The sequence below is a fragment of the Pristis pectinata genome, chromosome 4 (genome assembly GCF_009764475.1).
Source record: "Pristis pectinata isolate sPriPec2 chromosome 4, sPriPec2.1.pri, whole genome shotgun sequence".
Classification (NCBI taxonomy): Eukaryota; Metazoa; Chordata; class Chondrichthyes; order Rhinopristiformes; family Pristidae; genus Pristis; species Pristis pectinata.
Window position 1 is genome coordinate 57,994,985 of NC_067408.1, and position 13,252 is coordinate 58,008,236.

General features: G+C 43.3%; 1 protein-coding gene across 3 annotated transcripts in view; it reads left to right on the plus strand.

Annotated features, from left to right (window-relative positions):
• The window catches only part of LOC127569594 (uncharacterized), a 113,300-nt gene that overhangs the window by 80,224 nt on the left and 19,824 nt on the right, over positions 1 to 13,252 (plus strand). The gene's annotated exons all lie outside the window — the stretch shown is intronic.

The following is a 13,252-nucleotide window of genomic DNA, read 5'->3' on the forward strand; positions in this document are numbered from 1 at the left end:
TTCCTCATACTGTACTCACTGGAAAACTAATGTAATTTGGTGAATATAATGCTGCAAAGTCAAATTACAGATGTATTCCACCATTTCCCAGACTCAAGATAAAATGTTCTCTTACTGGAAATGTTCACTGGCCAAGGATTTATGAGAATTAACTTTTTATCTTGATGTTCCTGCAGATAAATGTATGGAAAATGATTCTGTGCACCACACAAAGATCCACTAACAAAACCATTTTTACCCATGCACTAATGAATTCCCAGGTGACTTTCTTTGCAAACAAGCAGCTAGTTGCAGATGACAAAAATGTTCAATTTCATCAAAAACTAAAGATCCTTGTCCCAGCAACTGATCTGACTGTGTAGGAAATTGCACAAGTGTGCAAAGTCTCACATCCAGACCACTGTGATAATCTGTGTACAAGCAAACTACTCAGATGTATCTATCCAGTCAGCCAGGCTTTGGTTTCCTTAACCAGATACTGAACAGGATACAACAGGATTCATTATCTATAGAGGTTCTATAACTTGGAATTTAATGGAGATCTGCTCCCCTGCACTGACAGAATATCTTCTTCCTGGGCAAATATTTATTCTGGGGCACATTGAGGAGCTGTGAAAAGCATCATCTGCACAACCTTATATGGAAGGCAGGACTCACCATATAGCTGGACCAGCACTCTACCAATGCACCTGAAGTTGAGGTGCAGTTATATGTATGACCCATAGAAGAGTTAACTAGGGCAATGAAAGCCCCCAAAAAACAAAGAAGAAATAACATGTTTTGGGGGATGCATCGTTGTGCCCCACAGATAAAGGGGACAATTTCTTGCAGACTCTTGGAAATTCCTTTCTGGAGGAGATCATTGTCTTATAGAGTATCAGACTTCACCAGCACTCATGAAATTTGACTCTGCCACTCTATGCAGATTTGACATAGAGTCAATTTGACATCAGAGTAACAATGAATCTCAGTGTCAGAAGCTAATGGTGAGAATAGTGAACAAGTGGTTTCAGCAAAAATCAGTTTTGATGAAGGGTTTCAACCCAACACATCAACAATTCCTCAGCATCCCCCCCACCCCCCCACATTGCAGAAGCTCCTTGATCCACTGAATTCCTCCAGCAGATTGTTGCTCCAGCATCTGTGTCTCAGTTAGTCAGATGGATTGGAACTCCAGAGTCTCAGACACTTTCAAAGAAAATGTTCATACAGATGTAGACTTCACTGTCATCTTTCAAATAGGGAACATCTAGATTTCTAATTTTCTTTATATATAACCTATAGAAACCCAAATGCCTTCTTCGTATTTTTTCATGAAGGAAGCAAAAGCAAAATATTACAGATGCTGGAAATCTAAAACAAAAAAATGCTGTAAACATTCAGTAGGTCAAGAAGCATCTATGGAGAAAGAAACAGAGTTAATGTTTCATAAGATAAGAAACACTTAAGGGTAAGGTAGGTCATATAGTTCCTTGAGCTCGCTTCCCATTCAGTAAGATCATGGGTGATCTACAACTTATTCATTTTCCCAACTGCTTCTCCCTATCCTTTGATTTCCTTACTGTCAAAACTCATTGATCATCACCTGAATTTGGCATTCACAGGCCTCTGAAGAAATATCTAGAACCCTCGTTGTAGAGCAATACAGCACAGAAACTGGCTCTTCAGCCCAAATCCTCCATGCTGACCTATCTACACTAATCTCATTTGCCTGCATTAGGTTATATCCCTCTCCTCCTTTCCCATCCAAATGCCTTTTAAACATTGTAATAGTATCTGTCTCTACCACCTCCTCTGGCAGCTCATTCCATATACTACACCCTCTGTGTGAAGAACTTATCACTCAGCTATCCTTTAAATTTCTCCCCTCTCACTTTGAGGCTATTCCCTATAGTTTTGGCCTCCCTTATCTACCCATCCTGTCTGTGCCTCAGTTTTATAAACTCAGCTTTCTACCTTCCAGTGAGAACAATCCCAGCCTATCTAATTTCTCCTTGTAACCACAGCCCTCTGTTCCAGCCAATATCCTGCGAATCTCTTCTGCACATGCTACCAAATCCTTAGGCGTTTTGTACAGCTGCAAATGTTCACCCTAACTGTTAAACTCAATGCCCCAGCCGATGAAGGCAAGCAGAGCAAAGGTTTTCTTCACTATCCTATTCATCTATGTCACCATTTTTAGGGAGCTATGAATTTGCACCCCAAGATCTCTCTGTAAAACAATGGTCCCAAGGTCCTTGCCAATTTTTACTGTACATGTCCTGCCTGCATTTGACAGGCCAGAATGATTTTACCTCACTGTCTGGATTAAATTTCATCTGTCACTACCCTGTCCAACTTTCCAGTTGTACCCCTGTATCCTTAGGCAACCTTCTTCACTGTCTACAACTCCACCAATTTTTGTATGGTCAGCAAACTTACTAATCAGAACACCTATATTTTCATCCAAGTCATATATATATATATATATATATATATATATATATATATATATATATATATAATACACACACACACACATATAAAACACAACAAATGTCCTGGCATTGATCACTGTGGTACACCACTTGTTACAGACTTTCTGGTCAAAAAAAATCCACCACTACCCTCTGCCTCCTATAACCAAGCAAATTTTGGATCCAATTAGCCAGCTCACCTTGGGACTCATGTACCTTAACCTTTTGGACCAGGTCAACCATGTGGGACCTTGTCAAATGCCTTACCTAAAGCCCACATTGACGAAGTCTACCACCCGTCTTCATCAATCTCCTTGGTTCCCTCCTCAAAGAGCACGCAATCAAATTAGTGGGACAGAATTTCCCCCACACAGCTATGCTGACTTTCCCAAATCAATCCAAGTGAGCATAAATCCTGTTCCTTAACATTATTTTATAATATATTTCCATACTACTGATATATGGCTTATTCTTACTGTCTTTTTTTGAATAAGGGAACATTGCCAGCTTCCAGTCTTCTGGTATGTCACCAAAGGCTAACAAAGAGGCAAATATCTCTCTTGCTTCCCATAGCATCCTGGAATAAATCCCCATCCAGATGCTGGGAACCTTATCCATCTAATATGTGGAAATATCTTTTACACTTCCTCCTTCATAACATAGATATGCCCCAGAACATCAGCATACCCCTCCCCTCCACATCCTTCTCCTTGGTGAAGGACAATGAGAAGTACTCATTTAGGACCCCACTCATATCCTCAGCTCACACATAGATTACCCCTTTGGTCCCTGAGGGGACCTGCTCTTTCTCTCACTTCTTATACACTTTCATAAAAGCTTTTGAGATGCTCCTTAATCCTGCTTGCTACAGCATTTCATGTCCACTTTTTGCCCTCCAAACTTCTTTCTTCTCTCCTATATCCCATAAACTTCAAAGGATTAGTTCATTACCAGTTGCCTATACCAGACATACAACTTCCTTCTTTTTCCTGATCAAATCTTCAATATCCTTTGTAACTGTTTCCTAAATTTACCATCTTCACTTCTTTCCCTTACAGGGACAGGTTGAATCTGAACTCTCATTACCTCACCTTTAAATGCCTCCCACTTATCATATGTGTTTTACCCTCCAACAGCTGCTCCCAATCTACTTTCATCAGGTCCTATTTACTATTGAAATCAGCCCTCCCCCAATTTAAGACACTAACTCTAGGACCAACCTTCTCTTTTACCATGATTTCTTTAAAACTTGCTGAATTATGGCCATGGTCTCAAAAGGTTCTTCCACAAACACTTCTGTAACGTGTCCATCCTTATTCCCTAATACAAGGTCAAACTATAGCCCTTTTCCTTATGAGCCACTCTACATGTTTCTTTAAAAAAGATCCAGGATGCATTTTACAAATTCCATCCCATCTAAGCCCACAAGGGAAATCTCAGTCAATATTGGGAAAGTTAAAACTCCCCACTACACTACTCTTGTTTTTACCCCCTACTTCAATTGCTTACATATTTTGTTCTTCTAATTTCTGCTGACTATTAGGAGGCCTATAGTATAACCCAGTCAAAGTGGTCACCCTTTCTGATTCCTAAGTTCTACCAATACAGCCTCATTGTCCAATCCATCCAGGATAGAACCACAGAATATTACAGCACAGAAAACAGGCCATTTGGCCCTTCTAGTCTGTGCCGAAACTTTATTCCACTAGTCCCATGACCTGCACCCAGTCCATAACCCTCCAGACCTCTCCCATCCATGTATCTATTCCAATTTATTCTTAAAACTTAAGAGTGAGCCTGCATTTACCACATCAGATGGCAGCTCATTCCACCACTCTCTGAGTGAAGAAGTTCCCCCTAATGTTCCCCCTAAACCTTTCCCCTTTCACCCTAAAGCTATGTCCTCTCATACTTATCTCTCGTAATCTAAGTGGAAAGAGCCTACTTGCATTTACTCTGTCTATACCCTTCATAATTTTGTAAATCTCTATCATATCTCTATCAGGGAGATATCCCTCCCTGAATAATGCCTCTCCTGATTAGCAATGCAACGCCCCAATTCTGTACATCCCCTCCCTCACTCTATGTCTCTCTGTTCATGCCTGAACCATCTATACTCTGGAAGGGCCAGTCCTGCCCTTCCCTCAACCATTTTCCATGATTTCACCAATATCATGATACCTTGTACTGATCCATGCTCTTTGCTAATCCATCTTACCTGTGAGGATCCTCGCGTTATAGTAATGCAGTTAAGCCTACCAGCTCTCTTATGCTTCCCTATCTATCTCTATCTGTTCTGCCCACTGGACCTGCCTGTTCTATGTCCGACATATGCTCCTGTCTCCCCTTCCTGCTATACTTTCATTCTGGGTCTCCCCAGTCTACTGTAAACCCTCTTAGATGCCCCAGCAAACCTCCCTGTATGGAGATTGGTCCCTCCCCAGTTTAAGTGCAACCTGTCCTTGTAAAGGACATCCTTGCAAAAGAAATTTCTCCTCTGTTCTTTGTGGCTGAGCTATTTTTTCCAGGATTAAGCATTTACCTCATCAATCCATCAATGACTTTACCTTTCACTCTTTTAATCATTATAGACCAGTTCTACTCAATCTCTCTTCATTGGGCAAAGGACCATCCCAGGAACTATTCTGGTAAATGTACACCACACCAAGGATACAAAGGTCTAGGGGTATGATTCTCGCTTGGGGTGCAAGAGGTCCCGGGTTCAAATCCTGGACGAGCCTCTCTCTACTTCCATACTCTGCAAATAAAGACTAACAGTCACTGAGTACATTCAAGACAGAGACTGATAGCTTTTTGATAGTCAGGAAATCAAGGAATTGCAGTTAGTGCTGGAATGTGGCATTGAGCTCATAGGTCACTCATGACCTTATTAAATAGTAGCAATGGCATGAGGGGCCCGAGTGGCTTACTCATGCTTCTGTTTCTCATGTGAGCAGTACAGTCAGTGAGGCCTTCTCATTAAACTAACCAGGACACCATTCCCACATTCCTATTAAACTTAATGGGTTCACTGTGAAAGGGTTTTGACCAGAAATTCTTTCCTCCCATAGATGCTGCTCCACCTGCCGAGTTGCTCCAAATTCCAGCATCTTCAGTCTCCTGTATCTCTCTATTGTACAACTGTAACATGACATCCCAACTCTTGTACTTCAATACCACAGTTGATGAAGGCAAGCATGCCGTAGCTGTCTTCATCACCCTCTCTAGCTGTGTTGCCACTTTCAGGGAATTATGTACTTGTACCCCTCGGTCTCTCTGTTCTACAACACTCCCCAGGGCCCTGCCATTCACTGTGTATGTCCTGGCCTGGTTTAACTTTTTAAAATGCAATCACTTCACACTTGTCTGATTTAAATTCCATCTGCTATTCCCTTGTCCACTTTCCTGGTTGACCAATATTCAAAATGCAGCACACCACTGGTCATAGGTCTCCAATCAACCCTCTACTACTACCCATTCTCTGCCTCCTACCACCAAAGCTATTGTGTATCCAGTTGGCTAGCTCACCTGGATCCCCTGTGTTCCAATCTACCGGACCAGCCTACGATGTGAGACCTTGTGAAAGGCCTCACTAACGTCCATGTGGACAACATCTACCGCCATACCCTTGTCAGTATTCTGGTCACCTCTTCAAAAATCAGTCAAATTCAAGAGATATGACTCCTCCTATAATGTACTCCTTGGTACTTTTTACTTAGCCAATAACTCTCCTTTAGTTCAGTCTCATTTTGCTCCAGTGAAGTGCCTTAGGATAGTTTGCTCTGTTAAAATCGTTTATACAGATGTTCTCATTAAGGTTAGGCTTGGAAGATTAGCTGCTAGAATTACTGGTGGGCAAAAAGGATTCTTCGCAAAGTATCCTGCATCTCTTTATCTCTACTTACCAGCACAGCTTCATACCTTTGAGAGATGTGGTTCGCTGCGCTTGAGGAAGTAGCAAAATCTGTCCTGATGCAGGGTTTAACCCAAACATCAACAGTTCTTTTACCCACTGATGCTGCTCAAACTGCTGAGTCCATCAGCAGATTGTTTATTGCTTGAGGAAGTAGCATCTGAGCATCCTGGTTGAGACACATAGGCAGGTGACAACAGAGGAAAACACCTGAACTACTGGACTGTGTCCTTCGGTAAATTAAGCAGTGGGGAACCATTTGACATTTGTGGGCCTTTTTGCAACAAGTGAAGCATTTTCACATTATGTTGTAAAGAATTGAAATATCCACAGTGTGGAAAAATCAAGGCAGTGTGTGAGGAAAATAAACTACTGGTGCTCATACACATTTATATCTGCATTGTGTTCCACAGGGTTGACAACACAAGCATGAAACTACTTTTCCTCCAGAAAAGTCTGAAGCATCAGCACGCAAGATGAAAAAGAAATAACTTTCATGAAAGAGGATATTTATTCCATGACTTTTTAACATGTGTAGTAATGTAAAACTGCAATTTTATGCTATATTTGATTTTTATTTAGCCTCAGCAACCTTTTACACACTATTACAGTTAAAGGGTTGATTTTCTGTAAACTTTTGGTCCTTAATATAATGACCAAAAATGTAATAAGTATAACCAATTGAATTGCAACATTTCTTGTCATTAAAAAGGCATGCTAACATTTATGTTCCTTAATTTACTCTTGATGTACAGAGGGATCTTTGATTTACAAAGGGATTTTGGGGTCCAAGTCCACAGCTTCCTGAAAATGGCTGCACAGGATGATAGGGTGGAAAAGAAGGCGTATGGCATGCTTGTCGTTATTAGTCGAGGCATTGAGTTCAAGAGTCAGGAGGTTATGTTGCAGCTTGATAAAACTCTGGTTAGGCCACACCCGGAGTATTGCATTCAATTCTGGTCACCCCATTATGGGAAGGATGTGGAGGCTTTGGAGAAGGTGCAGAAGAGGTTTACTAGGATGCTGCCTGAATTAGAGGGCTTGAGCTATAAGGAGAGGTTGGATAAACTTGAGTTGTTTTCTCTGGAGTGGCAGAGGTTGAGGGGAGACCTAATAGAAGTTTATAAAACTATGAGAGGCATAAAATAGAATAGAGAGCTGGTATCTATTTCCCAGCATCCAAATATCTAATACTAGAGGGCATGTATTTAAGGTGAAGGGGGTAAGTTTTTTTTTACAGAGTGGTGGGTGCCTGGAATGTGCTGCCCGGGGTGGTGGTGGAGGCAAATATTATAGAGGCATTTCAGAGGCTCTGAGATAGGCACATGAATGTGCAGATAATGGAGGGATATAGACATTGTATAGGCAGAAAGGATTAGTTTAATTAGGCATTTATTTACTTGTTTAGTTCAACACAGCATCATGGGCTGAGGGGCCAGTTCCTGTGCTGTATTGTTCTATCTTCTTTGTACTGTGTTTTTCAGAAGAAGGACCACCAGATTGACTCTTATAGTAATTACTTCCCTTTAGAAACATAGAAACATAGAAAACCTATAGCACAATTCAGGCCCTTCGGCCCACAAAGCTGTGCCGAGCATGTCCCTACCTTAGAGACCCATAGCCCTCTATTTTTCTCAGCTCCATGCACCTATCCAAAAGTCTCTTAAAAGACCCTATCATATCCACCTCCACCACCATTGCCAGTAGCCCATTCCACGCACTCACCACTCTCTGAGTAAAAAACTTACCCCTGACATCTCCTCTATACCTACTACCCAGGACCTTAAACCTATGTCCTCTTGTGGCAACCAGTTCAGCCCTATGAAAAAGCCTCTGACTAACTACCTGATCAATGCCTCTCATCATCTTATATACCTCTATCAGGTCCCTCCTCATCCTCCGTCGCTCCAAGGAGAAAAGGCCGAGTTCCCTCATCCTGCTTTCATAAGGCATGCACCGCAATCCAGGCAGCACCTTTGTAAGTCTCCTCTGCACCCTTTCTATGGCTTCCACATCCTTCCTGCAGTGAGGTGACCAGAACTGAGCACAGTATTCCACGTGGGGTCTGACTAGGGTTCTATATAGCTGCAGCATTACCTCTCGGCTCCTAAATTCAATTCCACGGTTGATGAAGGACAATACACCATATTGCCTTCTTCACCACAGGGTCAACCTGTGTAGCTGCTTTGAGCGTTCTATGGACTCGGACCCCAAGATCCCTCTGATCCTCCACACTGCCAAGAGTCCTACCGTTAATACTATATTCTTCCATCATATTTGACCTACCAAAATGAACCACTTCACACTTAACCAGGTTGAACTCCATCTGCCACTTCTCAGCCCAGCTTTGCATCCTATCTATGTCCCGCTGTAACCTCTGACAGCCCTCCACGCTATCCACAACACCTCCAACCTTTGTGCCATCCACAAACTTACTAACCCATCCCTACACTTCCTCATCCAGGTCGTTTATAAAAATCACAAAGAGTAAGGGTCCCAGAACAGATCCTTGAGGTACACCACTGGTCACCGACCTCCATGCAGAATATGGCCCTTCAACAACCACTATTTGCCTTCTGTGGGCCAGCCACTTCTGGATCCACACTGCAATGTCCCCTTGGATCCCATGCCTCCTTACTTTCTCATAAGCTTTGCATGGGGTACCTTATCAAATGCCTTGCTGAAATCATATACACCACATCTACTGCTCTCCCTTCATCGATGTGTTTAGTCACATCCTCAAAAAATTCAATCAGGCTCTTAAGGCAGGACCTGCCCTTGACAAAGCCATGCTGACTATTCCTAATCATACCTCTCCAAATGTTCATAAATCCTGCCTCTCAGGATCTTCTCCATCAGTTTACCAACCACTGAAGTAAGACTCACTGGTCTACAATTTCCTGGGCAATCTCTACTTCCCCTCCTTGAATAAGGGAACAACATCCGCAACCCTCCAATCCTCTGGAACCTCTCCCGTCTCCATCGATGATGCAAAGATCACCACCAGAGGCTCCACAATCTCCTCCCTCACCTCCCACAGCAGCCTGGGATACATCTCATCTGGTCCCAGCGACATATCCAACTTGATACTTTCCAAAAGCTCCAGCACCTCCTATTTCTTAATATCTTAATATGCTCAAGCTTTTCAGTCTGCTGCAAGTCATCACTACAGTCACTAAGATCCTTTTCCATAGTGAATACTGAAGTAAAGTATTCATTAAGTACCTCTGCTATTTCCTCTGGATCCATACACACTTTCCCACTGTTACACCTGATAGGTCCTACTCTTTCACGTCTTCTCCTCTTACTCTTCACATACTTGTAGAATGCCTGGGGTTTTCCTTAATCCTGCTCGCCAAGGCCTTCTCATGGCCCCTTCTGGCTCTCCTAATGTCCTTCTTAAGCTCCTTCCTGTTAGCCTTATACTCTTCCAGATCTCTAACATTACCAAGCTCTCTGAACCTTTTGTAAGGTTTTCTTTTCCTTTTGACCAGATTTATTATAACCTTTGTACACCACGGTTCTTGTATCCTATCGTAACTTCCCTGTCTCATTGGAACATGCCTCTGTAGAACTCCACACAAATATTCCCTGGATTTTTGCCACATTTCTTCCGTACTTTTCCCAGAGAACATCTGTTCCCAATTTAGTCTTCCAATTTCCTGCCTGAGAGCCTCATAATTCCCTTTACTCCAAGTAAACGCCTTTCTAGTCTGTCTGTTCCTATCTCTCTCCACTGCTATCGTAAAGGAGATAGAATTATGATCACTATCTCCAAAATGCTCTCCCACTGAGAGATCTGACACCTGACCAGGTTCATTTCCCAATACTAAATCAAGCACAGCCTCTCCTCTTGTAGGCTTACCTACATATTGTGTCAAGAATTCTTCCTGAACACACTTAGCAAGCTCCACCCCATCTAAACCCTTCACTGTCTGGAGATGCCAATCGATATTTGGGAAACTAAAATCCCCCATCACAACAACTCCGTTATTCCCACACCTTTCTAGGATCTGCTTCCCTATCTGCTCCTCAATATCCCTGTTACTATTGGGCGGCCTATAAAAAACACCCAGTCAAGTTATTGACCCCTTCCTGTTCCTAACCTCCGCCCACAGAGATTCCATAGACAGTCCCTCCACAACATCCACCTTTTCTGTAGCTGTGACACTATCTCTGATCAACAGTGCCACTCCCCCACCTCTCTTGCCTCCCTCCCTGTCCTTTCTGAAACATCTAAAACCCGGCACTTGAAGTAACCATTTCTGTCCCTGAGCCATCCAAGTCTCTGTAATGGCCACCACATCGTAGCTCCAAGTATTGATCCAAGCTCTAAGCTCATCCGCCTTGTTCACTATACTCCTTGCGTTAAAATAGACACATCTCAAACCGTCTGTCTGAGCACGTCCCTTCTCTATCACCTGCCCATCCTTCCTCTTGTACCAACTACAAGCTTTCTCTGTTTGAGAGCCAAACACCTCTTCCCCAGTCTCTCCAGTTCGGATCGTACCCCCCAACAATTCTAGTTTAAACTCTCCCCAGTAGCCTTAGCAAACATCCCCACCAGGATATTGGTCCCCCTGGGATTCAAGTGCAACCCGTCCTTTTTGTACAGGTCATACCTGCCCCAAAAGAGGCCCCGGTGATCCAGAAATCTGAATCCCTGCTTCTTACTCCAATCCCTCAGCCACTCATTTAACCTCCTCCTCATTCTATTCCTATACTTACTGTCGCATGGCATAGGCAGAAATCCTGAAATTACTACCCTTGAGGTCCTGCTTCTCAATTTCCTTCCTAACTCCCTATAGTCTTTTTTCAGGACCTCTTGCCTTTTCCTACCTATGTCGTTGGTACCAATATGTATCACGACCTCTGGCTGTTCTCCTTCCCTCTGCAGGATATCTTGGGTGCGATCTGAAACATCCTGGACCCTGGCACCTGGGAGGCAAACTACCATCCTAGTTTCCTTCCTGCATCCACAGAATCGCCTGTCTGCCCCCTTAACTATTGAGTCCCCTATCACTACTGCCCTCTTCTCTCCTTCCCTACCCTTCTGAGCCACAGGACCGGACTCTGTGCCAGAGGCACTGCCACTGTTGCTTCCCCCAGGTAGGCTGTCTCTCCTAACAGTACTCAAGCAGGAGTACTTAGAACCATAGAACCACAGAAAACTACAGCACAGAAAACAGGCCATTTGGCCCTTCTAGTCTGTGCCAAAACATTATTCTGCTAGTCCCATTTACCTGCCCCCAGCCCATACCCCTCCAGACCTCTCTCGTCCATGTATCTATCTAATTTACTCTTAAAAGTTAAGAGCGAGCCCGCATTTACCACATCAGATGGCAGCCCATTCCACACTCCCACCACTCTTTGAGTGAAGAAGTTCCCTCTAATGTTCCCCCTAAACCTTTCCCCTTTCACCCTAAAGCCATGTCCTCTCATACTTATCTCTCCTAATCTAGGTGGAAAGAGCCTACTTGCATTAACTCTGTCTATGCCCCTCATCATTTTGTAAACCTCTATCATATCTCCCCTCATTCTTCTCCGCTCCAAGGAATAAAGTCCTAACAAGCTCAATCTTTCCCTTATTGTCAAGGGGTACAGCCACAGGGGTACTCTCTAGTACCTGACTATTCCCCTTCCCCGTCCTGACTGTGACCTACTTGCCTGGCTCCTGTCGCCCCAGTGTGACCACCTGCCTATAACTCCTTTCTATCACCTCCTCATTCTCTCTGACCATACGAAGGTCATCGAGCTGCATCTCCAGTTCCCTAACGCGGTCCCTGAGGAGCTGCAGCTCAACACACCGGGTGCAGATGTGGTTGTCCTGGAGGCTGGGTGACTCCAGGACCTCCTACATCTGACGCTGAGCACAGAAAACCGCATTCATTCTACTTCCTTTCCTCAAATCCACTACCTCGCCTCACCCCGTTACCGCCTAAGCCTGTTGAGCGAAAGCCCAACCACTCTGCTCCCTCTCACTCCACTGCCCGCTCCGATGCTGCCTGCTGAATATGGTGGTTTGCTTTTTAAACTGTCTGTACGCTAACCGCTTACATCACGCACCTGCGCAGTGTTGCCCCGCTATTCCCGATTAGAGAGAAAAAAAACTTAACAGCTGTATAAAATATTTATTCTAATATGTGATTATTATTCAGTGCATTTTGACGTCAGAAGATACCAACAAATATTACTTTTCTCTAAGAAACCAAAAGCCTTAATTGAACATTTGTGTACATCACAGTAATATTTTACATTGAAAATGGAATTTTGATCACTTTGGCAGAATTTTCTCCAACTGTTTTCCTACCTGCTATGGTTTAGTAGAATTAATGCTAACACTGCAGACTTATGTGCCTGCCAAAGTCCACTGACTGGAGAAGGAGTCTGTAAAGTGCTAGATGAGCTGCCAATCCAGCATACTGTGGCTAATGTTATTTGGATGATGTTGTGCTTCTTGCAATTTGTTGGTGTAGCACTGATCCTGGCAGCACAGGGTATTCTGTCACACTCCTTACACATCCTTGTGATAGTGGAATAGATTTGGGAGGTGAGCAGATGATTCATTTCACACAGACTGCCCAATTGCTGACCTACATTCGTGGCACATCCAACTAAACTTTTAGTCAATGGATATAGAAGGATTTGTTTGTAGATTTGATGCCACTGAACTAGAGGTGATGGAATGTCGCGTACTGGTTAGGTTCTCTCTTGTTGGAGATTACCTTTGCCTGGTAATTATGTTGCAAGATTATTAGTTGCCACTTATGTGGAATTGTGAATGTTGTCCAGGTTAATTCAATTTCAATATCTGAGATGTTGCGATTGATTCTTAACATTGTGCAATTATTGTCAAATATCTCAACTCCCAGATGTAAATGGC